Source organism: Sus scrofa, chromosome 13 (assembly GCF_000003025.6).
Source record: "Sus scrofa isolate TJ Tabasco breed Duroc chromosome 13, Sscrofa11.1, whole genome shotgun sequence".
Taxonomy (NCBI): domain Eukaryota; kingdom Metazoa; phylum Chordata; class Mammalia; order Artiodactyla; family Suidae; genus Sus; species Sus scrofa.
The window spans coordinates 13,126,188-13,152,353 of NC_010455.5; the positions used below are offsets into that span (position 1 = coordinate 13,126,188).

Here is a 26,166-nt window from a genome sequence, read left to right on the forward strand (position 1 = left end):
CATTAAATCTTGGTGAATATGATTGTGGGGTTCATTATAATATTCTTTGTTTTTATATACAGTTGTAATTTTTCATGATAAGTTTTTCAAAGTTAAAAAGAAAGCGGCAAAAGCATCCATGTTTCTACATTCTCAATTTTCTCATCAAGCTGCTGAAAGTTAGCTGATACTCCTGCTCTATTATTAGTTATGTTCTGTAATTGGTCAGAAATTTCACATTTTATTAACACAATTTGCTGTACCTTTTCCAGTAGAATGAATTATTAAGTGTTCAGTATTCATGGCCCATATGTTCATGAAAATTATATTTGGCATGCCCAGAAAAATCCAACTAAAATATTGGAGTAGGTTGGAATAGAGTTAGAATGGGTGAGGGTATTAAAATATGCAGCATATCAGAGTTCATTTCCTAAAAGGAATCATAAGACCTGTAATCTCATCAAGTTAGTCCAACTATAGTGCCTGAATAATGTCATCTTTAGGTTCTTAAGCATCAGGGGAAAATTGGGATCTGCTAATGTTGGACAGTAAAAAATTTTCTTTTTAGATACTCATCCTGAACTAGCTAATTTGATTTACTCCAGGAGATCCTGGGTATAGTTAATGGCATATATTAAAAATAACAAAGAGAAATTGGGTACCTTTGCTGGATTTGGAGTGAGAACAAACTAAAGTTTGTTAGATTAGAGATTTTTCACAGTATTACTTTTTAAAAATTTATACGGATTTTTAAACACTCAGGGAATGTAGCTATATTGTTTACATGCAGAGACTTTGGATTTCTCTCTTTCTTTTCTTTCTTTCTTTTTTTAAGGCCACACCTGTAGCATATGGAAGTTCCCAGACTAGGGGTCTAATTGGAGCTGTACCTGCTGGCCTATAGCCACAGTCACAGCAATGCCAGACTCCAGCCCTATCTGCAACCTACACCACAGCCCATGGCAATGCTAGATCCTTAACCCACTGAGCAAGGCCAGGGATCAAACCCACATCCTCATGGATACTAGGTGGGTGCATTAGCACTGAGCCACAACAGAAACTCCTGGATGTCTTTTTTTACCCTCTCCTATTCTCAATCAAGCACATTTTACTATACTTTCTGCTCATATATTTTTATATGTTTCATTAGGATGACTGAATCGTTGACTGGATGAAAAGGTGGATAGCTGTTGTAGGTCTTTTGTAATTATTCTCTAAATGGGACATTTTCCATTCTTTTGTATTTTCAAGTTTCTTTTTAGAGTGTAGCATCTTCACAAATTTTCAGTAAATTCATATATACATAATGTAGATTTTTAAAAAATTATTGGGATAGCTAATATGATCTTTCTCAAAAGGCCAAAATAATAACTTTTAATCCTTTACATTTAAAAATTTGGTCTCTTCTGCTATTTAAAGAGTCCTTTAAAAAAGATGAGTCTATCTTACGTTCTTTCTAAGTGACATCTGGGCTGATTGCCGTGGGGAAACTGAAGGTTATGTAACCCCATGAACAGACTAGTCAGGATTCTCAAATGTGTTCTCCTAGGACTTCCATTAGGTTCTCAAAGGTGATGTTTTTTTATACCTGCTTGCTGTTCATCCATACTGAAATCAGCCACTGGAACTTACGATCCATCTCTCTTATCATGGTGAAGAAAATTGATAACTTTCTGCTAGTGACTGGGCCAACCTTCAGCTTGCACTGGATCCAAGTCTGTGCCATATTCACCCCACAATTTTAGGTCACCTCATTCCTCAGCATAGTAAGTGCCAAAGCAGGGATGGTTGCTTTCAGTTTGGCTGCCTCCAGTCCTTCTCAAGGGCCTAAAGGAAGTTCTGTATTCCACTGATATAATCTAGAAATTGAGAAAGCTAAATATCAGGGATGTTTGCCTGCCAAATTTAGTTTGATTGTTATAGAGATGGGAAGGGGGGCTTCAAGGCCTCTTCAAGGAGATAGAACTCAAAGCCTCTGGCCAAGATAAGAATTACCAGACCCTCATCATCACCCCACCTGTCTTAGTGTCATGCCCCCTCTCCCACCTTGAGAAACCTGGCCTACTCCTTCCTGCCCCTACTAGGAAAGGTAGGTGGCCCACTCCTTACCCCACCCCTATAGGGCCCTTATACACCCCCGACAAACCAGCAGGTGTATCAGAAGACCACATTTTTCTCCAACCAATCAGCAGGTCCAGAGGTATATTGTAAGACCGTGCCTCCCTCCCTGGGTTATAAAAACAGACATGACCACATGCCAGGGTGGGTCAGCTCTCCCTGATCATCAGGAAGATATCTTGCTGCAGCAGCAGCATCTCTCATCTTAAACTCTTTCTACTCTTTGGGATTGTTCTCTCCCTGTTCATCATGAAGTCATCCTACTGCGCTAGCAGCATTTCTATTCTCAATAAATTCTTCTTTCTTTTCACCCTACTAAGAGACTGGAAATTCTTCTGACCTGCATGCACAGATCACAATCAGGTACTGTTATTGAAATAGGTTCTCTATTTAAGTGGGATAATAGGATTCTGAAGGTGGAGAAGGAGGCAAATTTCTGACAAAATCTCTACAAGGGAATAGTCCCATAATGTTTGTGAAACATAGATTAATAACCAGAGTGAACGGACCCTCAGAGAGTTTGAAAGTGAGTAATAGATTGAGGATTCCCCAGACGAAAACTAGAGGTCAGTCTGTTAAAGCCTTTCTTGGTCTTAATAACTTGGGGGAAAATCTGACCTGAACAGACATGATTTGCATCACCAGACTCAGATCTCCTTAGTTAAGTGGCAACTACGTTCCCTTAAGGAAGGAACATGCTATAACATCTCAGGTTTGGAATGTGATTCTCCAAACATCCCTAACAACACCTAAGACCATTTACAAATGTGATTCTGACTTGGGACAAGGTACATATTTAGACTCTGGGGGCCTTACTGAATATTCATTTTGAATTAATGTTGGATTTTTTAGTGGTGGGGGGGCTTTTCTCAATACCTCTGCAGCCCACTAGTCATTGGGAGGCTCATGAAAATCAGCTGATAAATGGAGACTCATCCCCAGTCTATCTCATGTTAGGCTCAGAAGGTCAATGAATCAATCCTGAGGATATTTCCAAGCTTCTAGATGTATAGTTGGCAGAATCCCCACATTGGCTCTCTGATTTTTGAAATTAGGATTTTATAGTAGGTAGGATCAAGTGAAAGCCCCTGGAGTGTCGCTTCCCTGTAAAAATCATAACCTAAAGTGACACAGCATCCATGGGGGAGTCATAAAAATGAAGGCAACTGCTAAGTACTGGAAGATTTAAAGACAAGGAGGATACTCACTATCATAATCCTCATTTAAAGTTCATGTTCACCTCAGTTGAAAGTAGATAGGTTAAGAATGACAAACTATTGAAAACTTAATGGTGACTTTAACAATAGCTGTTGTTCCATTTGCTATTCTCCTCCATTTTTTTTTTCCTCCCTTTAGGGCCACACCCAGGGCATATGGAAGTTCTCAGGCTAGGGGTCCAATCAGAACTACAGGTGCCAACCTACACCACAATTACAGCAATGTGGGATCTGAGCTGCATCTATGACCTATACCACAGCTCACGGCACTACCAGATCCTTAACCCACTGAGCGAGGTCAGGCATCAAACCCGAATCTTCATGGATACTAGTTAGAATTATTTCCTCTGCACCACAAGGGGAACTCCTGCTATTGTTCTTTTTCAATCCTGGAGGAAACTAACACATACCCTGGCATCTGTGCTTCAGTCTGGATGTTTTACTGATTTGTATTCCAGTTAATTCATCCTCTCTTCTGCTGGGTCAAGCCTGAGGTAAGAAATCTATTGAGTTCTTAATTTTAGTTGCTGTATTTTTAATTTCTAGAATTCCCATGTAATTCTTTTTAAACTAAAGTTTAGTTGGCTCATAAAATCCTCCAGAAGGTATTTTTTCCTTCCTTCTCTTCTTTTTTTTTTTTTAAAGTATAGTTGATTTACAATGTTGTGCCAATTTCTGCTATATGGCTCAGTCTTATATATGTATTCTTTTTCTCAAATTATTTTCCATCGTAGCCATTTTAAACTATAAGATTAATTACTAATAACTGAGTCACCTGTGGGTATAGGCTCTTGCCTACGTTCTCTCTTGGTCCTATTTTTTGATATGCATCATAATTTTTAATTTATTTTAATTTATTTATTATTTTTTATTTACTGTGCTTTGTGTATAAAAAATTGGGGATGCTCCAGGTGATATTAGAGGAGATCAACTTAGTCCGATCAAGACTGAGCTGACTTAAACCAGGTCTTAGAAAAGCTCAATCTATTTCTGATTTCCCTTTACTTTTAGGGTATATCCCTCTAGGGTTTTTAATGGACAGCCTTGTCTTGACTCCTTGGGAGGCAAGTCCCAAATTCCAAATTTAATCTGGTCAGGACCATGGCACTGTCAGGAATTTTCTCTGCATTACTTGCGATTTCACATGGGTTTTTAACCTCCTAGCCTGAGCATCTTGAGAATTCATTCAGTAAATGTCTTTGGAGGAAACCAATGTTTCACATCTCTGCATGACCTTTCTCTGGGATCTTGGACCTTCTAATTTTGACTGTGTCACCTGTCCAGAATTCGAATTCTCCCCCCTCCCTCCCACCCCCGCCTGTGAGATTGTCAAAGCCTTGCTGATTTTTCTGCTTCTTTGTAGCATTTATTTCTTATGTGTCCAGCCTTTTGCTTCTGCTCCATGAATCAGCATGTGCCTCCAAAGGAAAGCCAACATTACAGAATATCAGCTCACCTCTTGGGCTTTCCTTCTCTCTGGTCTCACCTTGAAGCCCTGGCTACCTGTGAAGCTGTACATTAACTTCATGAATATGTACTTGCTTTGTCCTCTTATGTCTCTAATTATTAATGGAATCATTGTTTCCACATGTTACTTTATCAAAGGTAGTTGCAGAAGTTCTGATTTAGTATGAGTCAGTTCATCCATTGCCTATTAAAAATATCTTAGATGATTTCCAAGTGGAGTCCAAGTTGAAATAAACTTTTTTCTGTTTATTTGACCACATCACATAGGGTTGATTTTATTGAATTATATTTTTATCACTTTAATTTTCAAAAACCTTCAAATTACTATACATAGAGTAGAATTAACTTATCCCTTACAATACTTTTACTTTCTTTTTCATCAATGATTGATTTCCTGTTATCTTGTTTTAATATTTATAGTTTATAGCTTAATAGTCATATAGATACTATTTAATTTTTTACATATCAGCTCTTTGATTAATTTATTATCTCCATTTTTTCCTATTGGCTATTTTCTGATTTTTAGCTTTCTTAAATTTATTTTTTCCTTAGTGTGTCTCTGTTTTCCACAATTATTTTAATTGCATATTAATTAGTTTTTATTTCTTATTAGTTAATATAATCACTTAAAGCTATGGATTTTTCTCTGAAAGTGGATATAGCAATGTCCCATAGGTGCACTTGTATAGTAGTTTCATTTATCATTATTCTCTCTAAAATTTGAAACTGTAGTTATTTGGCCCTTAGTAATCTGTCCAGTTGGTTTCAGGATAACACTGAATGACTTGTGACTGTCTCATTTTAATGGAAATTGGACAGAGAATAGTTTTTTATAATTTCACGAAACAGAAATTAGTCCTGGAGTTCCCATTGTGGCTCAGTGCCTTAAGAACATAAAGATGTGGGCTGTATCCCTGGCCTGGCTGAGTGGGTTAAGAGTCTGGTGTTGCCACAAGCTGCTGTGTAGGTTGAAGATGTGGCTCAGATCTGGTGTTGTCATGGCTGTAGCATAGGCCACGGCTGCAGCTCTGATTCAACCCTTGGCCTGGGAACTTCCATATGTCATAGGTTCAGATGTAAAAAGAAAAAAAAAGATAAGTTCAACTTTTTAATAGAGAAGTGATTTAGAATGACACAGTCTAATAAGATTCTGGGGTTCGATTTTAGGTGTCCTTAGAAAATTTGGCCACCTTTTTAAAATTATGTTGTAGGAGTTCCCATTGTGGCTCAGTGGTTAATGAACCCAACTAGTATCCATGAGGATGCGAGTTCAATCCCTGGCCTTGCTCAGTCAGTTAAGGTGTGTGTCGCAGACGAGGCTCAGATCCCCTGCTGCTGTGGCTGTGGTGTATGCAGGCAGCTACATCTCCTATTCGACATCTAGCCTGGGAATTTCCATATGCCATAGGTGAAGCCCTAAAAAGATGACAAAAATTTAAAAAATTTTTAAAATTAAATTAAATTGTATAATGTTGGTCTTATTTTCTCTTCTGTCCTATCAGAACCGGGAACTGGCCATGGCTACCCAGACATTGGCTCTCACAGTCCAGGGAAATAAATTTCAGCATCCTCTGGAAATCTCAATAAACTTTGTCTTAAAAAACCCAGTGATAAAATACAGATTTGAGTTGAAAGTCATGTTTATTGCTCATTATCGTTTAGTCCTTCTCCAATGACTTACAGATCACCAGAGATCTGTAATTAAAATATTTTTGTGAAAAGGAACACAGTTTACTTTAAAAAGAAGTGAAGGTCACAAAGAGACTTTTCAGTCCTTGAGATTTTGCCTTTTTTTTTTTTTTTTTTTTTTTGCTTTTGCTTACTAAGTGATTTGCTGCTATTGTTCCTACTTTCCTTCTTCCTACCAAAACTTTCCATGTGTTTTTTATATTTTAGTATTACCCAAGGTGATTCTGGTTATTTTCACTAAGTAGGTTGCTATGGAGGGCATCCCATTAGGATAAAGGAAAGGAAAAAACAGTTGCCCGAAAGTAAAATAAGAGAAAAATAGCCTTTCAAATGAATTCTTCTTACCTAGGGGGGAAACAAAAATATTTGCTGTCTTAACGTGATCTAAGGCACATCCATAATTGACATTGGAGTGAAGGGCATCTTTGGTTGGTTGAAGATGATTTCATTTTGGACAATTTTCAATTGGGGCAATAATTTATCCCTCACTTTCTGAAACATGTTTTGTCAGAGCTTTGGTCAACAAAGAGGGAGCCAGAGAACAGAGTCCTTGGAAAAATAAATCTCTTTTTTTAAAAAAGCTATTTGCACATTTAGATAGCCTAACTCTTATTATACTCATTCCTGAGGAAATCAAATAAGACAACCATTCAATTTACTTTTTAATTTGCTCATCAAGACACTCTGGGAGAGGCTGAAGGGGATCACTGGGTCTGCAAAAAAATAGGAAATCACAGCATAAAAGAAGTCAAGTAATTCTACACAAGAGGAAGTCTTCACATGCTCTTTCAAGATTTGGTAGCAAAAATGAATTCTGTTATGAATTAATATAGAGGTAAGATCCTGCTGATACAGAAGAAATTTCTGGAGGCCTTAGGACACTCAGTCACCAGTGGAACTGCTTTGCTTCCTTTTAATCTCTTGGGAGGACAATCCATATTACATACCCTATGCCAAAAAGCATAATGATTGTGATGAAAATAGAGTCGGTTGAAATAACTTAGGGCTAAATAAGGTATTGCGTTTTGTTGACTGAAAAAAAAAATTACAAGAGAGAGTTATGAGTTAAGCTTTATTTGGGGCAAAAGTCAGGACTATAGCCTGGGAGACAGCATTTCAGATAGCTCTGAGGAACTGCTCCAGAGAGATGGGGGAAGGTCAGTGTTATATACGATTTTAGTGAAGGGGGTACTGCAGTCAATTACACAGTTTGGTGGAGGTTTGCTACTAGTCCAGAGGGGCAGATATAACCATGCAGCACTTTAGTGCTTTTATAGATATGAGGAAATGCAAGAAGTGGGCTCATAAAATCTTCTGAAAATATCTCACTCTCTGATGACCTGGCCTGCTGGTTTTTCCCAGAGCACTGGAGTACCTCATTCCTGATCTCCATCCTAAATTCCTTTCAGTTGGTATTGATGGTCAGAGCATGGTTGAATCCTTGTAGAGATAAATGGCAAGTGCCAGTTTTTAGTTGGCACTTTCTACTTCTAAAAAAAAAAAAATTAAAAGTAAGAGATTTGGGGGCCTCCAATTTCTGGAAGACTCTTCATTTAAATCCTGATTTTCCATTTTCTTTTCTGTCCTTTTTGCTATAGAATTTGAGAGATTCCAATAGCAGAGAGGTAAGGACAGAAGTGAAATATTTTAAGGTGAAAGAATATGGCTAAACAGTGCTAATCAAGACTCTTGAAAGGTAAATCATTTCGCAGGAAATATAACTTTCCTTCTTTCTTCTTTGCTCTCATTTTGTCATTATCTGCTCCCCCATCCACCACTTCTAGCTTATCAGACAATTTCTTTTCCACATATGAAATTCCTAAAAGTAGATGACAAACTTGTAGAAGGCATGGAATGATGGACTATATTTTTCCCCTAAACTCCTCTCCACCCCACCCCCCTTTTTCTTTTAGGGCCACACACCCATGGCACATGGAAGTTCCCAAGCTAGGGGTCAAATCAAAGCTGCAGCTACCAGCAACGCTGGGTCTGAACTGTGTCTGTGACCTATACCACAGCTCACAGCAATGCTGGATCCTTAACCCACTGAGCAAGGCCAGGGATTGAACCCGCATCCTCGTGGGTACTAGTCAGATTTGTTTCCTATGTGACACAGTGGGAACTCCCTCCTCTCCCCATTTTTATTCTCAACCCCGCTTCCATACCACATTACACAATACCTAGTGTGCAGTAGGAACAGAAGTTAAGTTTCCAAATGATCAGATAACATATAACTTTTACATTCAGATGAGTATATTTTGATCCTCACTGTGGCTTTTCATGGTGCTACAGAGGTTACAGTAGTGATGTTCTTGCTGAAATCATTTTGGATCCTCTATTTTATGAGATGCTCCTGCAGCAGGGTTTTGTACAACCCTTTAAAGTGGCAAAAATCTTCACACTGTGTATATGGAAAGACTGGCTAACAGGGACCTGCTGTATAGCACAGGGCACTCTACCCAATATTCTATAATAATCTATATAGAGATTATTATAACTGAATTGCTTTGTTGTACAGCAGAAATTATCACATTATAAATCAACTATACTTCGATAACATTTTAAAAAATAAAAAAGAGCATTAAAAACCCATCATTGACTATATACACATTTGCAATGAACCTGCTATGAAATTGTACTTACAAGGAGTACAAGCTTCATCTCCATTCCATGAAACCACCCTAAAGACCCGGGTCAGACTGGGCAGCTCACTGAGAACATGTTATTCCATAGAAGTGGCATTATTCTTTCGAGCATGCCTGTCCTTACAACAAAGTTCTCTTAACATATCTATTATGGAGCTTACTTTAGGAGAAAATACACATACCTAAAACATTATGTACCATCCTCCATGGCTTATGCATTACGTGTGATAAAAATCGTGTTTTACTTTTTCTTTTTTTGCCAAATATTTATTTAGCAAACCAACACTTCTGACACCTTCCAACTCACTTTGATTTATTCAGTTAACGTGTGTCTTGAAAGGTAATTCAAGTAAAACAGGACTCTATCTGTAACTGAACGTATGTATGGCTGTTCGCCATTCGACAGCCAATAAATCGGGGGTTGAACTTTGATAGAGAAGAAAGGAACTTTATTCAGAAAAGCTGGCAATCTGGAGAGATGGCAGGCTTATGTTCAGAGACCAACTCCAAAGATTTTGCTCAGCCATGACGGCTTTTAAAGGGAAAGGGGGAAATGATCAGCGATCAGTCTCAGTTGATCATTTAGGCAGGATGTCAGGTTCTTGGTCATCTTTCCATCACTTGCAGACCTGCTGACTTCTCTTCCTTGGGATGCTGTCTTGCTCAAGTGGTCCACCTGCAACTGGATGTTCTGCCCACATGGTCTCCCTGCACCCTCGACGTCCACCTGCAAATTTACTAAGGGCAAGCAAGAGGTAGAAAGCCAGCCATTCTTCAATGACTTAATTCTTCATTCTTACTCTTTCTAATCCAGGAAAGGAATCAACAGGTTTGGTAACGTGTTGTGTATATTTAGTAAAGCAGAATCAGGGGCAAAGTTAAATGTTGCCTAACAATTTCACCCCTTATGATTAAAGGTCTAAAAAAAACAGGGATGAATAACCAGAAAAGAGGCAAAGGAGCTGCTTACCTATTTTAGTAGACCTAGTGCTTTGGGGTCAGCCATAGCTCTGCAAGGTCATTCTTATACTGTTTTGCCTTGGTTGCTGCTGTTGTTTTTAATAAGATGCCTAGAGGGAAGGCAGGGTTAGGAGAAGAGATAATTAAATGTCTACTTTTGGACATTTTCAGATTGGAGTGATTTACCTGGGCGCATAATTGTTCTTTCCTTCACATTTTTTTTTTCAAAATAAATGAAGAACAGGTTAGAGAGGATATTAGGGACTGTATGAATTATACTGATAATTTGATTGTTTCAACACGCTGCTATTTGGTAGAATGTTATTTAATTGATTCCTGGAAGTATTTTTTTTTTTTTTTTTTTTTTTTTTTTTGTCTTTTTGCCTCTTGAGAGCCGCTCCCACAGCATATGGAGGTTCCTAGGCTAGGGGTCTAATAGGAGCTGTGGCCACTGGCCTACGCCAGAGCCACAGCAATGTGGGATCCAAGCTGTGTCTGCAACCCACACCACAGCTCACGGCAATGCTGGATCCTTAACCCACTGAGCAAGGCCAGGGATCGAATCCGCAACCTCCTGGTTCCTAGTGAGATTCCCGTTAACCACTGAGCCACGACGGGAACTCCCTGGAAGTGTTTTCAGACCTGTGTAAGTTTGGATTCTCTGAGAAGTAGACTCTGAGTTAGGAGTACGAGAGGCTTATTGGGGGAGGAGGATGGGAACACTTATGGAAAATAAACAGGGAAGAAATAGGATGGTGCCAGGTGAGCCCAGATCACGATGCAGATTTGACAGAGATTCAGCCAAGTGTCAACCCAATGGGTACCCCCCACTGCCCCCAGCAAATATCCTTAGGAGGAGTCCTGCTTTGGGAGGAAAGAACCAAGCCCTAGACGGCCACCATGATCAGTCATTAGCTAGACGGTCTGCAAGGAGAGCAAGGCCTCAGCTCAAGATCCTGTAGGCACCCCAGCTGGAGGCTGTCAGCCAACCTCACTCCTTACCACTGAATGGTAAGGTCTTTCTTGAAGGAGATTTGAGCAGCACACCTCCAGGGTTGCCATGGTTCCCAACTACATCTTTAGCTTGTGATCCTTCTCCTCTGGAGCAACAACTCATAGCATCCCTCACCTTAGGTAAAGATGTTACACAGAAATACAGGGAGGAAGAAACAGTCAAGTCTTGGCTTTTGCATTCCCGTATAATCCTTTGATATGCATAGCTGTGACAATTGCTGGAGAGAAAATTCATTGTGTAACTCAAAAGCCCGAGTCATACGCCATGAAAAACAGGACCATTCCATGACCAGAGAAAATTGTAGGCCCCTTTGAGGTGGGGAGGGAGGAAAGTGACAGTGAAAGAAGAAATGGAAGAAGCTAAAGCACCTGGACTGAGCCTGGTTGGGAAGAGGATAGGTGAGATAACTCAAGCAAAGGAGGGGGCCATGAACCCGACCCAGGACAGCCCTGCACAGGCCCTAGGACTCTGGCTAGTGGGCTGAGAAGGGGGTTGCAGTCCAGCTTGTATACTGCTCCAGAAGCCTTCAGACCAAAGGAAAAGAAGTGTTCTTCTAATTGGTCTGCCCAGAAGTGGTGCATCATGGTGGTGCATCCACAGGAAAGGAACCCCTTTTCTCTATTTATACAAATTTCCTTGTACACCAGCAGGGGCCCTGCCCGTGCATTGCTTTCTGAATGGAGTCGGAAAAATCACAAGGTCTCAGAAGCCTTTCCATCCAAGCAAGGACAGGGTAGGGAGGATGAATGCCAGGTGGAATGTTTATGATCAGGGGTTTGAACCTTCCTTACCAGGTCCTGTAGTCCAGTGCTGGGAAGACTAGAATTTCTCTACTTCCATGTCCCATGCAGTACCAAGGGTTCACTGAAGCCAGAAGCTCTGGAGAGGCCTTAAAGTAGAAAATGGAAGTAAGTAAGGAGTGGAGAACCAAAGAGCGTATGAGAATTAGTGGCCCATATGTGGGTAAGTAGTGTGCCATCATTGTTCCAAACGCTGCATGAAACTGGAAGACTCAGCAAATGCTCTGGGGAGAAATGGGCAGGATTTTATATTGACAGGGACTCTCTTATACACATATGATTACTTAAATTCAATGAATTGTAATGTCTCCCACCCAGAAGAGTAGGGTCCCAAAGTAGGTGAATGGTAGAAAAAGCAAACTATATACATTTGTCTTCACACCTTAGTTTGTGACCTGAAAAGTTAGAACCTCCTATACATTAATTCATAACTGAGGAATTCCCTGGTAGCTCAGTGGGTTAAGGACCCAGCATTGTCACTGGAGCTTCTCTGGTTACTACTGTGGTGAGGATTGATCCCTGGCCTGGGAATTTTCACATGCTACCTGTGCAGCCAAAAAATAAATAAATAAAAAATAAATAAAATAACTAAGTGAATTGCCCAAGGACTCTGAAAAAGTTCAGTGGAAAAGCAGTCTCATACTCAGGCTTTTGGATAGCAACCCCATGTTCTTTACCTAACAGCACCCCACTGTCAGTCTGCAACCTGTTAGGAAACTCAGCTAGCACTGTGCAGTGTTTGGCACACAGCAGGTGCTAGATAAATGCATGCCTAGTGAATGTTAATAGCCTCATTTGTTGCATCCCTGAAGGTCCAATTAGCTACACACACAAGGCAGAAAGGCTTTAGTCTTGGGTTTTAATTAGCAAACCATGATGAGCCTAAGTGCTTTAGAGAAAGGGAGAGAGGCCGTTGAAACTGGGACTTTAAATGATTGGAACCATTGATCTGTTTACACACATGACACCAGAATCTAGCTGGTGAATATTATTACAGGAGCATTTTAACAGCCCAAGTGCTGTGCTCAGAGCTGGAACCCTGAAACCACAGCCCTGAATGTACATCTATCTCCTTCCCATAAGGACACCACCTACTGTTGAGCCCAGACAGCAGGCCGCTCAGTTCTGAGGCAGTTTTGGCACAGCGTCTCCCCCACTGCTGTTTACCTCCTGGCCATGAAGTCTGGGAGCCAGACCAATTCATTTCATATCGCAAATGTAAAGTGTTTAGCATAACTACATTGAGTCACAAAGTAAATTCTACTTTAACTCACACAAACATACACAAAAGAAAATGTGCCTTGGCTGACAGATTTCTTAATTTATGGACTCATTTTAAGAGCTAAACATTTACTGCTTAAAATGAAGCTGTGCAAAAACCCAAACAACCCAACTGTCCAGCAGTAGAGGGATGGATGAAGACAGAGTGGTGCTTCAGACGTGGAATGCTACACGGGAATATAAAAGAATAAACTCCCTGTACATACAACAGCACGGATAAATCCCAAACAATTCTGCTGAGCAAAAGAGGGCAAGTGCAGAAAACAAAACAGTACATTTCTATAAACTTCTAGAAGTTCTAGAACAGACCAAACAAGTAGTTGGTTAAAAATCTCAGAAATGTTGTTGCCTCTAGGGTGAGGGCTCTCTAGAAGAGGGCATGGGGAAACTTTCTGAATCATGAATTGCACATTTAGGATCTTTGAGTTTTGATGTAACTCAGTCGTACCTCAATGAAAATAAATTAATTGAATAACAAAAGGGAAGATACTCTAATAAAGAATTGGAGAAATGCTTTCAGGTGAAGATGTCAAAAGACGGCTACTACAGCAGCTGCCATTGTTTGCACTGCCTCCAAAACCACATCTACTTTTTTTGGCAACACTGGATTCCATTGAAAGAAGTGCTGAGTAGTTTTCTTAGTAGACAGATATTAGGTAACATAACTCTTTGCAGAATTTTCACTGGCTATGTGGATGATATTTTAAATCTTTCTTTTTTCTTTTCTTTTTTTTTTGGCCACCCAGAGGCATATGGAGTTCCCAGGCCAGGGATCAGATCCAAGCCAAGGTTGTGACCTATGACGTAGCTGTGACAATGCCCTATCCCTAACCCGCTGTGCCTGGCCAGGGATTGAATCTGCATCCCAGAGCTGCAGAGATGCCACCAATTCCATTGTGCCACAGTGGGAACTTAAGTCATTTTTAATATAGAAAATGTGTATTATAGTGTACTTTACACTACTAAGAAGACAAAAATTGTATAATATCACCTAAAAAAAAAAGGATACAAATGAATTTTCCAAAAAGAAACAGACTCAAAGACTTTGAAAACAAACTGATGGTTACCAAAGGGGACAGGTGGGGGTGGACGGGGTGGAGGGAGGAATGGACTGGGGGTTTGGGATTGGCATAGCACACTGAGGTATGTGGAATGAGTGGCCAGTGGGGACCTGCTGTATAGCACAGGGAACTCTACCCAGTATTCTGTGATAATCTCTGTGGGAAAAGAATCTGAAAGAGAATGGATGTGTGTACATGTATAACTGAATCACTTTGTTATAAACAGGAATTATCACAACCTTATAAATCAACTATACCTCAATAAAACTTTAAAAAATGAATAAAAGATTAGAATAGGTGTTTGCCATAAAAATCAACTAAACATTGCTTTTTTTAGAAAAAAAAAATCACTTTCCTCTATTTTATTTATTTATTTATTTATTTGTCTCTAGGATGATTTTTTAAAATTTAAGAATAGTTGATTTGCAATATTATATAAGTTTCAGTTGAACAACATAGCGATTCAAAATTTTAAAGGTTATAGTCCATTTATGGATATTATATAATATTAGTTATATTCCCTGTGCTGTACAATATATCTTTGTAGCTTATTTATTTTATACTTAGTAATTTGTACTCATCCTCTCTTTTTTAAAAGGAACTTGGAGTCAAAGATTTCAGTTGAAGTTGTGGTATTTTGTTGGAGTCTTGAGTTGACTCTTGGTTTGTTATTTAACTTTCTGATCTTGCATATATAGTTCCTAGCCTGGGATTATTATAAAGATCAATTCAAATGCCATGTATATAGTAGTGCCTTCTAAATCATAAAGCACTCTATCGTGGCTATATTTCTACTTTAATATGGAAACCTCAGTGGGAATTCTTACGAATAGAAGGCTCAGGAAACCTTAGTTATAATATGTTAGACAGGCGTACTATGCTCCTACAGTGACTTCCACTGATTTCATGTAAAAGTGTAACATGTTTACATTTGACAATATTTATTTCCTCATTTTACCCCACACTCCAGCATAATTTTCCACTTAGCCCAATTTTCAGAAATAATCCACAGGAAAACACCATTATATCTTTACTTAAACCATATTTAGACTAGGACTGGGATGAGTGGGAAGGATGCAGGGGTATATCCTGACCAGAAAGGATTTATCGGCCCCTTTAAATCACTGCCTTGACTTGTTTCAGTGGAAAACACTCAGGATTTTCATTTTTGCTGAGTCACCTCATTTTCCCCCCTCCTATTATATTTTGATAGTTGCATTTGCTGAATGAATTTTACTTTGACTTCCTAAAAAAAAAAAAAAAAAAAAAAAAAAAGAGTACAGGATAAATAGAATTTGACACCATCTGCTCTGAACTTCGTCGTGATGAATCGGTGCCTTTTTCTAGATGATAAAATCTTTGAGACGTAAGTGCATATTGAAAGCAATATTGCAGTAATTTTTAACTCACAGGTGTCTGGCAAGATGGACAAGGGAACTTAGAGGCTGCCTGTAACTGCCTTAGGCTTTAGAAAATTAAAGAACTCCAGTGAGGGAAGAGGTCCCTCCAGGTTTCTGGCTATTCGTTTGTAATCCCTGTGCATGTTTTTTTGTCAAATACTTCTAGGAATTGTGCAGTTCATTAAAGAGAACAGATTTTGTAATGCCCATGTAAGCTTAGCAGCTCTATTTATAAGAGAAAAGATTGTCCAAATTCAAATATTGCAGAGAAGTATGACTGATAAGAAGGTATTAAGTGAGAGGCACATCAGCATAGTGTTTTCGAGTGTGGACTCTGTAATTTAATAGAAGTCTATTCAGATATTTATTCTATCATTTCCTTAATATGTGATCTACAATTAATTAAACTCTCATAAGCTTCAGTTTCCATATCTGTAAAATGTGTATATTCATAGTAACTCTTTCAGTTAGTGATTGCTATGAAACAAACCACACCAAAATGTAGTCGCTTAAAACTATAACTTATTACATGATGATGTGGGATAACTAGGTGGTTCTTTTGCTTCGCATGGTATCAGATGTGGCATCTGCTTAGGTCTTGGGAAGACTAGGGTGGAAAATATGAGACTACTTGGGAAGAAATGGCAGAATTCCTGATGGCCAGGGTAGATGGTAAGAATGGTTGAGATTCCTAGTATATTTTGAAGATAGAGCTAACAGGTTTTTTTTTAAAAATTGGACAAAGAGTGGAAGAAAAAGAGAGGACTAAGGGATAACACTAAGGTTTTTGGCTTTGCATCGTATAGCCTGAGCAGACAGAAAAATGACCAAGGACCTGTGGTCCTTCTCCACATGGCATCTGAGTTCTAAGAAAAAACATTCCCAAGAAGAGAGAAGCTTTCTGGGCAGTTAAGGGATGGACTTAGAATCGGCACAGCACCATTGCCAGTATATTCTACTGATTCACTGTGAAGGTTAAATTCAATTTGAGCATTTTATACAGATCTTACTTTTTCCAGTTCCACTCCTAACTTTAGACAAAGCATTTATGTGACTTTATGAGGTTTCGTTGTCTTTATAAGCCCTCCCCATTTTGCAGTCCAGTGGCACACAATTCAAGTGCTTTTGAATCTACACCTCTTAGGCTGCCATCCTAATAAACCTCAAATAAATGCCCATTTATTTTAATCAGGTCTTTGTTTCTCAAGTTCTGGTTAACAATAAGCACCATCAAAGTAGGTCTTTAAAGGTTGTCTGGTCAACTGACCTCACTTTATAACTAGGGAAACGGAGACTCAAAGATAAGCATCACTTACTGAAAATCACACAGTTCACCTTAGAGTTCATTTGAAAACTAATATCCTGCCTAGCCCATTGTTCTTTACAGTAGACAAATTTCTTTCCTTCTCCAGGGCCTCAGTTCCACCATTTGTAAATTGGGGCCAACAATAAAATATTGTCCTCGAAGTGCCATTGTAAGGATTCAGTGAATTAATGAATGTAAAGTGTTTATTACAAAACACTTGGAATACACTCTTAATACCTGCTTACTACTACTTCTACAATTATTTTCTCTACTATTTACTGTTTTAATTATTATTTTCTACTATTATTCCATGCTGTCTTTGGAGGGGCTTGAGCAGGTATTATTTTCATTGATGTTGTTCTGGATTTGGGGTCCAAGCTGAATCTTCTGCAATGTCTCCCCTCAAGTAAGAGTTTGGCATTAGCTCTTCTTACTTGAATGTAAATTCCGGGAAACCAAGATTATTTAACCAACATGTTCAAGTGCATAGAAAAACGACTAGAAAGTAGTAATTCCTTAACTAAAATTTGTTGTTGAATGCATAGTTTCTAAAGCTAAACTAAAAGAAGCTGCCATTGAACAAAGAAAACTTCTGAGGCTATAGTGTCTCTGGATGACCTCATCCACCCATATGGTTTTCATACAAACTCTACATAGTGGATCTCCAAACTATTTTTTCCCAGCTCCTGTTTCTCTCTCTTCAATATATGTAATTTCAGTATACATAGAATAGCATAGATCGTCCCATGTGGATGTCTCAAAGACACATGAAATTGAACATGTCAAAATTTTAATTCTTCATCCACCCATTTCCTCTTTCTTCTCCTATGTGCATTATTTCAGAGGATGGCACCATTCATGCAATTCAGAAACCACTGGGATATAGTATTAATCAGAATTAGTTCTCATAGGATTAGAATTAGGGTAAGCACAAAAGCAATGTGGCACTACTTTTCAGTTTCTATTTTGGTCAGAAATCATCCAGAGATTTGAATTTAAGCATAGCCATGGAGAGATGCAAATGAGTTAAAGTTGAATGCAAAGGTTAATTTTTAGTGATAGGCCATTGAAGCTTATTTAGGTAAGAAAGATATGGAGGGCATTGGAGGAGGGGTATTGGACAGTGAAAAGGGTGGAATAAGTGGATTGGAAGATTGCATAATTTAACAATTGTTAGATCTAAGATACCAGAAGGAGTAAGTTAAAAATATAGAAAGTTTGGAAATTTTATTTTGGAAGTGGTCCAGCTAAGATATAAGATGTAGGCATGGGAATGAATGAAAGAGGTGACAAAGAAGACAAGGAAATTGGAAGTGAAGAAGTAACGAATACAGAGGCCATGACATTGCATATATTATCTGTGGAGTTATTAAATGTAGGTGGGATGACAAGTATAATATTGGAGAACAAGATGGTAAGCTGGATGCCATTTTTCAGTGGCTATGAGAGAGTGCTGGGATTCAGTGGCTAACTTCAGCCTTCCATAAACTAAGAAATCACTCTGAACTCTTTAAAACTAGTCACTTACCAATATCTATTAATTTCCCTCAAATATAGCTTTAGAATCCATTCGCTTCTCTCTATGTCCTATACTACTACCTTAATATTCATGTAATTTCAGACTCAGGTCATTGCAACAGCCATTTAGTTGGTCATCTAAGTCTCTAGGAGTCCTAAGATGATTTTTTAAATGCAAGATAATTCAATACAATAATAAGTGCATAAAAGACATTTGCCTCAGGATCAGATGGCAATGATGTAATGTAGCGAACATTACTGGATGTCTACCCAGCATTCATTGCCAACTTCTTTCTTCTTAAGAGGGAAATCCTTTTTAAACTTTGTTCAGATATCTGCCCTTCCTCTCTTCAGTCAAATGCCTAAGGGAGAGCTGAAACCACTTCCTAGGCCAAAGAATATTTGATTAGATTAGGGGGAATTTTTCTCAAAAACGATCTCAACCTAAAGAGGTACCATTCTTCGTTGTGAAAGGCAGTCTGTGTATTTCTGGACATTTAGCAGTCTAGATATTTCCGGCTAAATGTTAATAGCTATCTAGTCATTGTGACAACCCAAAATGCCAAATACTCTAATTGCTAAATGCTCCTTATGAATAAACTCATTTTCCTCAGAGTAAACCTAGGAGTTAAGTACTAGATTTATTCAGAATTCAGATTTCCCAGCTAATTAGTGACAAAGATAGGACTGAGATCATATCTGCGACTGCCAAGCTCATGCTCTTTTTCTTTATGTAAGTAATTGGACATTGCAGCTCATATCTCAGAAATCCAAAAAGTGGCTCATTGTATTGGACTTCTGCTAAACACTGGTCTTATGCCAATTATTGCTTCAAACATAGAAATTTCAGTAGTAGTCCTTATAGCTTCTTCTGTATTCAATTTGTATAAATTCTTATATTTTAAAAATAAAGACAGTTTTGTGGAATAATTAAAATATAAATGCCAAGAATATTAAAGTGTAAGAAAGAGTTAGATGCTATTTTATGTTACAGCTTTACTTATCCATGCAGAGGATACAGGCTTGACTATGTCTTGTGATGTGAGAATATGGAATTTTGCCCTTATCTATGAATACAGTCAAGAATTTCTATTGAAATATCTTTCATTAAAAATCAACAATTTCTGGGTAGTATTGAGTTAGATCAAATAAGATTTGTTTTATAGGAATACTTTTGTAGGTAATTAAATTCAGAATCAGTCACATTTAAGAACAACAGTATCTTATCTTTTATAGTATAGTAGTAAAAGCACTTGTTTCAGTCAAATTTACAATGCAGCAATTTACAAAGATTTATTTTAGACAATATAACTTGTATCACATACTCCCAGGATTATTTCTCTAGGAAACTGGTGAAAACTAAATATTGTTTCTATTCAAAATGACTTAGAATTTGAATTTTAAAAATTGAGAATTTTTTCAACACCTTTGATTTACAAAATATATTCACTTTCTTGTATTATTTTAAATTAATCTAACAACCAGATAAGATACAGAGGAAATAGTTTACCTCCTTTTGTATATGCATACATTCAAATTCAGAGGAATAAATAATTTTAGAAATCAGGAAGTCTAAGAAATTTAAGCAAGATATTTCATCAACTTGTGAACCATGAGTCTAAGGGTTCAGAGTAGGCATGTGATCCAATTCTGATGGTAAAGAGATAAACAAAATTCTACTGAGGAACACCTAGGGAAAGTTTCTTCACATTATCAAAAAAGCTGCAAGAGGGGATGTTCTTTTCCTCTCAACGATGTCATGTCTGCACTGACAGCCTTGAACTGCTACCTTGCTGCCATCCTGAAAAATGAAACTTTCCCCAGCTTGGTGGACTGGAGGAATAGCAAAGCTCTGGGTTCTTGACTTTCAAAATCAAATAACTCTGAGGCCCATACTGTCTTGGGATTGCTTTTTATGTTAGGGAACAGCATTTTTAGCGTTTAAACCAGTTTGAAGTGGCATTATTCAGAGCGCCTTCAGCAGTTACTTGCTGCTGAAAGCACTCTAAATAATCTGTATAATGTACTTGATCCTTAAGCCTACCTAGAAGAAAGGGAAATTTTCAACCAGGTAGTTTATTACTTTGAGAGGTCAAACCAAGTCTATATTATAAGGCATTTCTCTCTCTCTTTCTCCTCCTAATTCATTGAAAGAGTTGATTTAAAGGCAGAGAAAAAATCATTTAAAAAAAATAGCATGCAGTTTTTTTAGCTCAACCAAAGATATATTGATTTCTTTGCTAGAGTGAAGGTGAAATAAGGTTCTGTCTCCTACAGCTTACTAGTAGAATCAACCCTTTGCTATTTCTAGATTAATCCATTGTCTTCATTATTCCTCTCCCTCATCCACTCTTTTCTTTGAATGGAAGGTCATTACTTTTTTAGGCAGCTGGACCAAAGGCCAACCTCAGCTTTTAGACGACATACTCAATGGAATAAGTCAAAAGAACTTTTTGGTTACTATACAAAGGGTCATTTCTAACCAGAGAAAACACTCTCAACATCTATAAGCAGAAGAAAGGAAGCACTAAGTACTCTTTATGACCAATTTCATGCTTGAGGTTTGTCTTTGAATCACTAACCACAGGTAGGGACATTGGAAGCCAGAAAGAAGTAAGCAGAGAAACTCAGCTGAAGGTAAAAAACTTCTGCTAGGTGGAGCTTTTTTTCAGTGTAATTCAAGATATAATTTAAGGAAAGCACTGATTATAAACCTGGCACGTTGTTTTAGGACTTGGGCAGAAATAGGGAAATTGTCCTTTGACATATATCCTTTTTGGTCAAGCTTTTGTCAAGTAGATCACTACAGACAAGGGTTTCAGTTCCACAGGCCTTGAGTCTGTCCCTTGAAGAAGACAGGAAATTGGGCTGTAAACTTCTTACTGGAAGGTGTAGATGAAAGAAAAATCTCCATTCCTTTGAAGACTGTTTGGCTATTCATCATGCATTCCTAAAATGTAGTCACTCTGCTCTAACAGCACTCAGACAATTGAAACTGCCTGGCAGTGGAGGGAGGAGGTGGAATGAGGGAAGAGCTGGCTTGGGGGGCAGGAAAGAGGGCTTCAGAGGGAGACTGGGGGATATGAAGTCGTCCTCTAAGGGTTAACCACCATCCGTCGTTCTCCCTCTGTCATCTCACACTAAGAGCTTCCTTGTTAGCCTATTCCGCATTTAAGCAGGGACATCTTCCCCATCTCTAGCAAACTCTATGAGTACCAGGAACAAACCAGATAGTATTCCACTAGTGTGATACATTTGCTGTTCTGGCTTTTCTCAGCTTGTTCCGATATTGATCTGAGGAGGAATTAGAAGTTATCTTCTGTGCTGCTTTTTGCAGAACTGATTTATTGTCTCCTTCCATTCTTCGAAGGATTAATATTGGCTATTTATTGTCTCTGGAGAAAATCCATAGTGGGTGTTTGTATTTTCTTTTCTGTTCCCTTCCTTCTTTCCTTCCTATCTTCCTTCCTTCCCTTTTCATTTCTCCCTTTTCTTTTTAATTTTTTTTTAAATTGTTTGACTATCTTGCACCTCATCCTCATTTCTGTAATTGAAAGATTCCAGAATCCACTTCTCACTACAGAAACAGCAATCTTTTAGGAAGGGCTCAGACATATGAAGTGTTTGATATTCAGATGAACTTGCACCAGACTTGGAATCCAGTGATGGTTATAAACATGGGTGATAGAGGAGAAACATTTCTGTTGGTCTATCAGGATCCTTTTCCTCTGTCCCCTCCCAACAGGAAGTGGTTATTGTGTCAAGTCCATATCCAGTATCTGACTGCAATCGTTGCCATTGCCCTCAGGACTGGTTCTGTAGAATGGCCTATGATGAGCCTGGCTACCTAATGACTCTTCAGGCTGCTTGTTCTGTTATTATTGTAACATAAACTTCTCCACCTTTTAATATGTACTTTATGATCCATAAAAATTTTCTACTGCCTTCTCAATTCATGTTCTGTCTTGTGAAGAATCTTTAAATCAAGCATTCTCAACTGGGGAAGATTTTATCCCATGGAGGATAATTAGTAATGTCTAGAGAGACTGTTGGTTGTCAGAGTGGAGGGGTTGTTCTTACCATCCAGTGGTAAGAACAAGGGGCCCGCCACAACAAAAAACTGTCCAGGCCCAAATTTCAGTTGGTTTGGGGTTCAGAAAGGCAACAGCTTTTAAAGAGAGACCCCCCTGGGCTTCTGTCCCCAGCTTGTTTGTTTACCAGCTGTGCTATCTTCAGCCAAATATTTAAGCTTCACGCACCTCAGTTTTCACATTTATAAGATAGGGATGATGCTGGTGGCTAGAATTAAATGAAAATATAGAGAGAAGTTCCAGCCAATGTGCTGTACAAGTCGGTTCTCTTCTTCCTGCCTGTCTTTCTTTGAGTTTGGAATTTATTTTAAATTCTCTCGTCCCAGTTATTCATCATCTTTTTTTATAATCTTAACATCCTTCATAACTGTTTCACACTCCCAGACAATCACAGGAAAAATCTCTCCTTATCAGCTCCCTATGAAACATCAAGCAGTACCACATAAGACATAGCTTGAGTTTTCATTTCACTGTCAATTTTATAAGTGCATATCTTTCACTTAAAGCCAAATATCCATGAACATGGGACTCATAATTTAGGATATCATAGAGCCCTGCAGTGAAACACGGTAAGTGCTGTAAATGTTTGCTAATAAATCTACCAAATAAAATATTTTATTGGCCAGCCCTAAGTATCAGTGCAATAGCTCAACAATATAATTATCCCGGCAAAAGGTGACTCTTTTGAAGGCTTTTCCTATATATCACCTCTTCTCTCCCCATTTATACTCCTTTCTGCCATATCTTTTTTTTCCTGTGTAATATTTTATCACACCTTGTTTTGGTAATTAACTTAAGAAGCAATGCAAATTCAGAAATGGGGTGATGTGGTTACTTCTTGCTTTCCTCTTGGCAAAGCAAGCTCACTGTCCCTCCAGATGTAATATACTCATTTTAATAATGTTCTCCTACTGTGTTATCCAAAGTGCTGATTCTATAGAAGATGGAGGAGTTCCCATTGTGGCTCAGCGGAAATGAACCCAACAAGTATCCATGAGGATGAGGGTTTAATCCTTGGCCCCGCTCAGTGGGTTAAGGATCCCGCATTGCTGTGGATGTGGCTGTGGCTGTGGTATAGGCTGGCAACTGTAGCTGAGTCACCCCTAGCCTGGGAGTTTCCATATGCTGCACGTGCAACCCTAAAAAGCACAATAAAATAAAATAAAATAAAATAAAATAAAATAAAATAAAATAAAATAAAATAAAGGAGATGGTTTTAGATCAGAAGGAGGGTGAGTGGCCCCATGGTCAATTTTTGTGATGGATGGCTGTTAGGAACTTTCTTAGTTGTGAGTCTGTTTCTGTTCTGCAAATAAGTTCATTTTTTAATCCTTTTTTTTAAGATTCCACATAATTGCCACTTTTTCTTTTCATCAATTTTATTGAGATATAATTGACATACAGCACTGTAGAAGTTTAAGGTACACAGCATAATGATTTGACTTACATCATAAAATGATTACTATGATTGTTTAGTTTAGTGAAAATTCATAATTGTATAAATACTAAATAAAAGAAAAAAGATTTTTTTTTCTTGTGATGAGAACTCTTAGGATTTCCTCTTTTAAACAACTTTCATATATAACACATGCAGTGTTAATGATAGTAATAATATATATTATATCCTGATAATTAATTTAGCTTCTAGCTGGAAGTGTATATCTTTCTACAAGTTTTATTCAAATCCCCCTCCCCTCATACCCCCATGTCTGGTAACCACAAATCTGGAATCTTTTTCTAAGAGTTTGTTGTCTGTTTGTTTTTGAATTATAATCGACCAATAACAATATCTCTCTATCTATCTATCTATCTCTCTATCTCTCTATCTCTCTATCTATCTGTCGTGAACATGTACCTGTGTATCTCCCCTCTACAATTTATTTATCTATCCTTAAAATCTTTCAATGTAGTTTCACAGGTTTGAGGGACAGAGATGTGGAGAATAAAGTTAAATTTCCTAGCAGGCCATCCTGAAAATAATTCTGGATTTTCTCTCCAACCCCATCTCAGACTTTTCCTCCTAGCAACATTGCACTTTTTATATTATGACTCCCACACACATCACACACACACACACACACACACGCACACACACACACACCATGCTGCTGCACACTGGTGCTTTGATCATTCTGTTTCTTTTCTCTTGAATTCTCTCTTCTGTGCTCAGCTCTTCCCTGCTTATTTGTATGTTTTATGCTCTATAACTATCCCCACTGCAGAATCAACTAACATCCTACTTTAGTGCTTCTGGTGCTAAAATTAATGGTTTCTACCATGGAATTTAAATGGATTATTTTAAACTCTGTGTTCTTCTAAGCTGTGATGCCACCAGAGGGAGGAACCATGTTTTAGTCAGTTCTAAGTTCTCCAGTGAGCAGTAAAAAATTCAGTGTGTTGAGTGGAACTGATTGGGCAATGAAAATCAGTGTCCTACCAGTTGCATGTTTGTTCTGAAGTGGGCTCTTAGGTCAACTTCAGGAGGAAAGATAAAATCTGCTATTAGTGACTGCCTGGAGAGTGGTGTAGAAGAAATTGGATGTCATAATTGATTAGTAATGTCTCTTCTGAGCAGATCTTCAAGTGGCACTTTGTCAATGCCCTTTCCAAACCTCATGTTCTTTGACCCTAATTGTGGGGAAGTCCCTAGCATGTCTATAGAGAATATTTAGAGAATTTTGGTATAAAATATGAATGGTGGAAAGATAGCATGTAACCAGATGCTAAACAGCCTTGACTGAAAATCCAAGGGGTTGGTGCTATTTTATAGAAGTAACTGAGCATTTTGGAGAACGGAGGTGAGATATTTTTGTTTTAATAGCATGGTATCTCTAAAGTTATTCGAAATCTTTTATTGAAAACTGTTATTCATTTACAAGTATACTAAAGTGTCATTGACTTGGATTCTATTAGTCTTTTCATAATTACTACATAGACTGGACTAAAATTTACTTTTGCATTATCTATGAGGAAAGGCTTTTATTTTATAAATGAGCAAATAGCATGATGGAGATTCTTAAATGAAAGTTTTCATTTCAAAATGAATTTAAGCACTTAAAGCAGTTGTTTGCATGCCGATAGTATATGTACTTATGAAAAGGGCTTCACTAATGCCAAGTTAACTGAAGATGACTATAAATTATGTATTCTATCAAGTTCTTCTTAATTATTTAGGACACCATCATTTCAGCAAAAGATTAATCTGATGAGTGGGGAGTTTTATTTTTACAATATCTTTGAGATAGGGCAAGTTTGGAACTAGGGTTCTAAAGAAAATTTCTCTTTGTTTCATAGGAGCTTTTCCTAAGAGGACAAGTTAATTGGACCTCAATAGTTTCCTATATCACTACCATCTGTAAGATTTCTTAACTGTCTTTGACAGTCATGGTCATCAGCATTTTGGGTCTTAGGCTCAGTGCAATAAATATCACATCCTGGAATTAAAACCCTTTACTAATCAAAAAGATATCAAAGTATCTTACACACTAAAATTCTAAGGATCAAACATACCAGTATCACATACGAAATTAGTGTCTTCCTATGATCCAGTGAAATATTTTAAACTCATTCTAAAGCATATTGAGACAGAAATTACGTTGTGCTCATCTTTATTGTTAAC

General features: G+C 38.1%; 1 long non-coding RNA gene across 1 annotated transcript in view; it reads left to right on the plus strand.

Moving 5' to 3' along the window:
- Positions 3,707–26,166, plus strand: part of LOC106505556 — a 59,723-nt gene continuing 37,263 nt past the window's right edge. The window contains exons 1-2 of the long non-coding RNA XR_001300088.2: positions 3,707–3,808; positions 11,885–11,998. This is a non-coding gene — a long non-coding RNA (uncharacterized LOC106505556). The remainder of the gene's footprint in view (positions 3,809–11,884; positions 11,999–26,166) is intronic.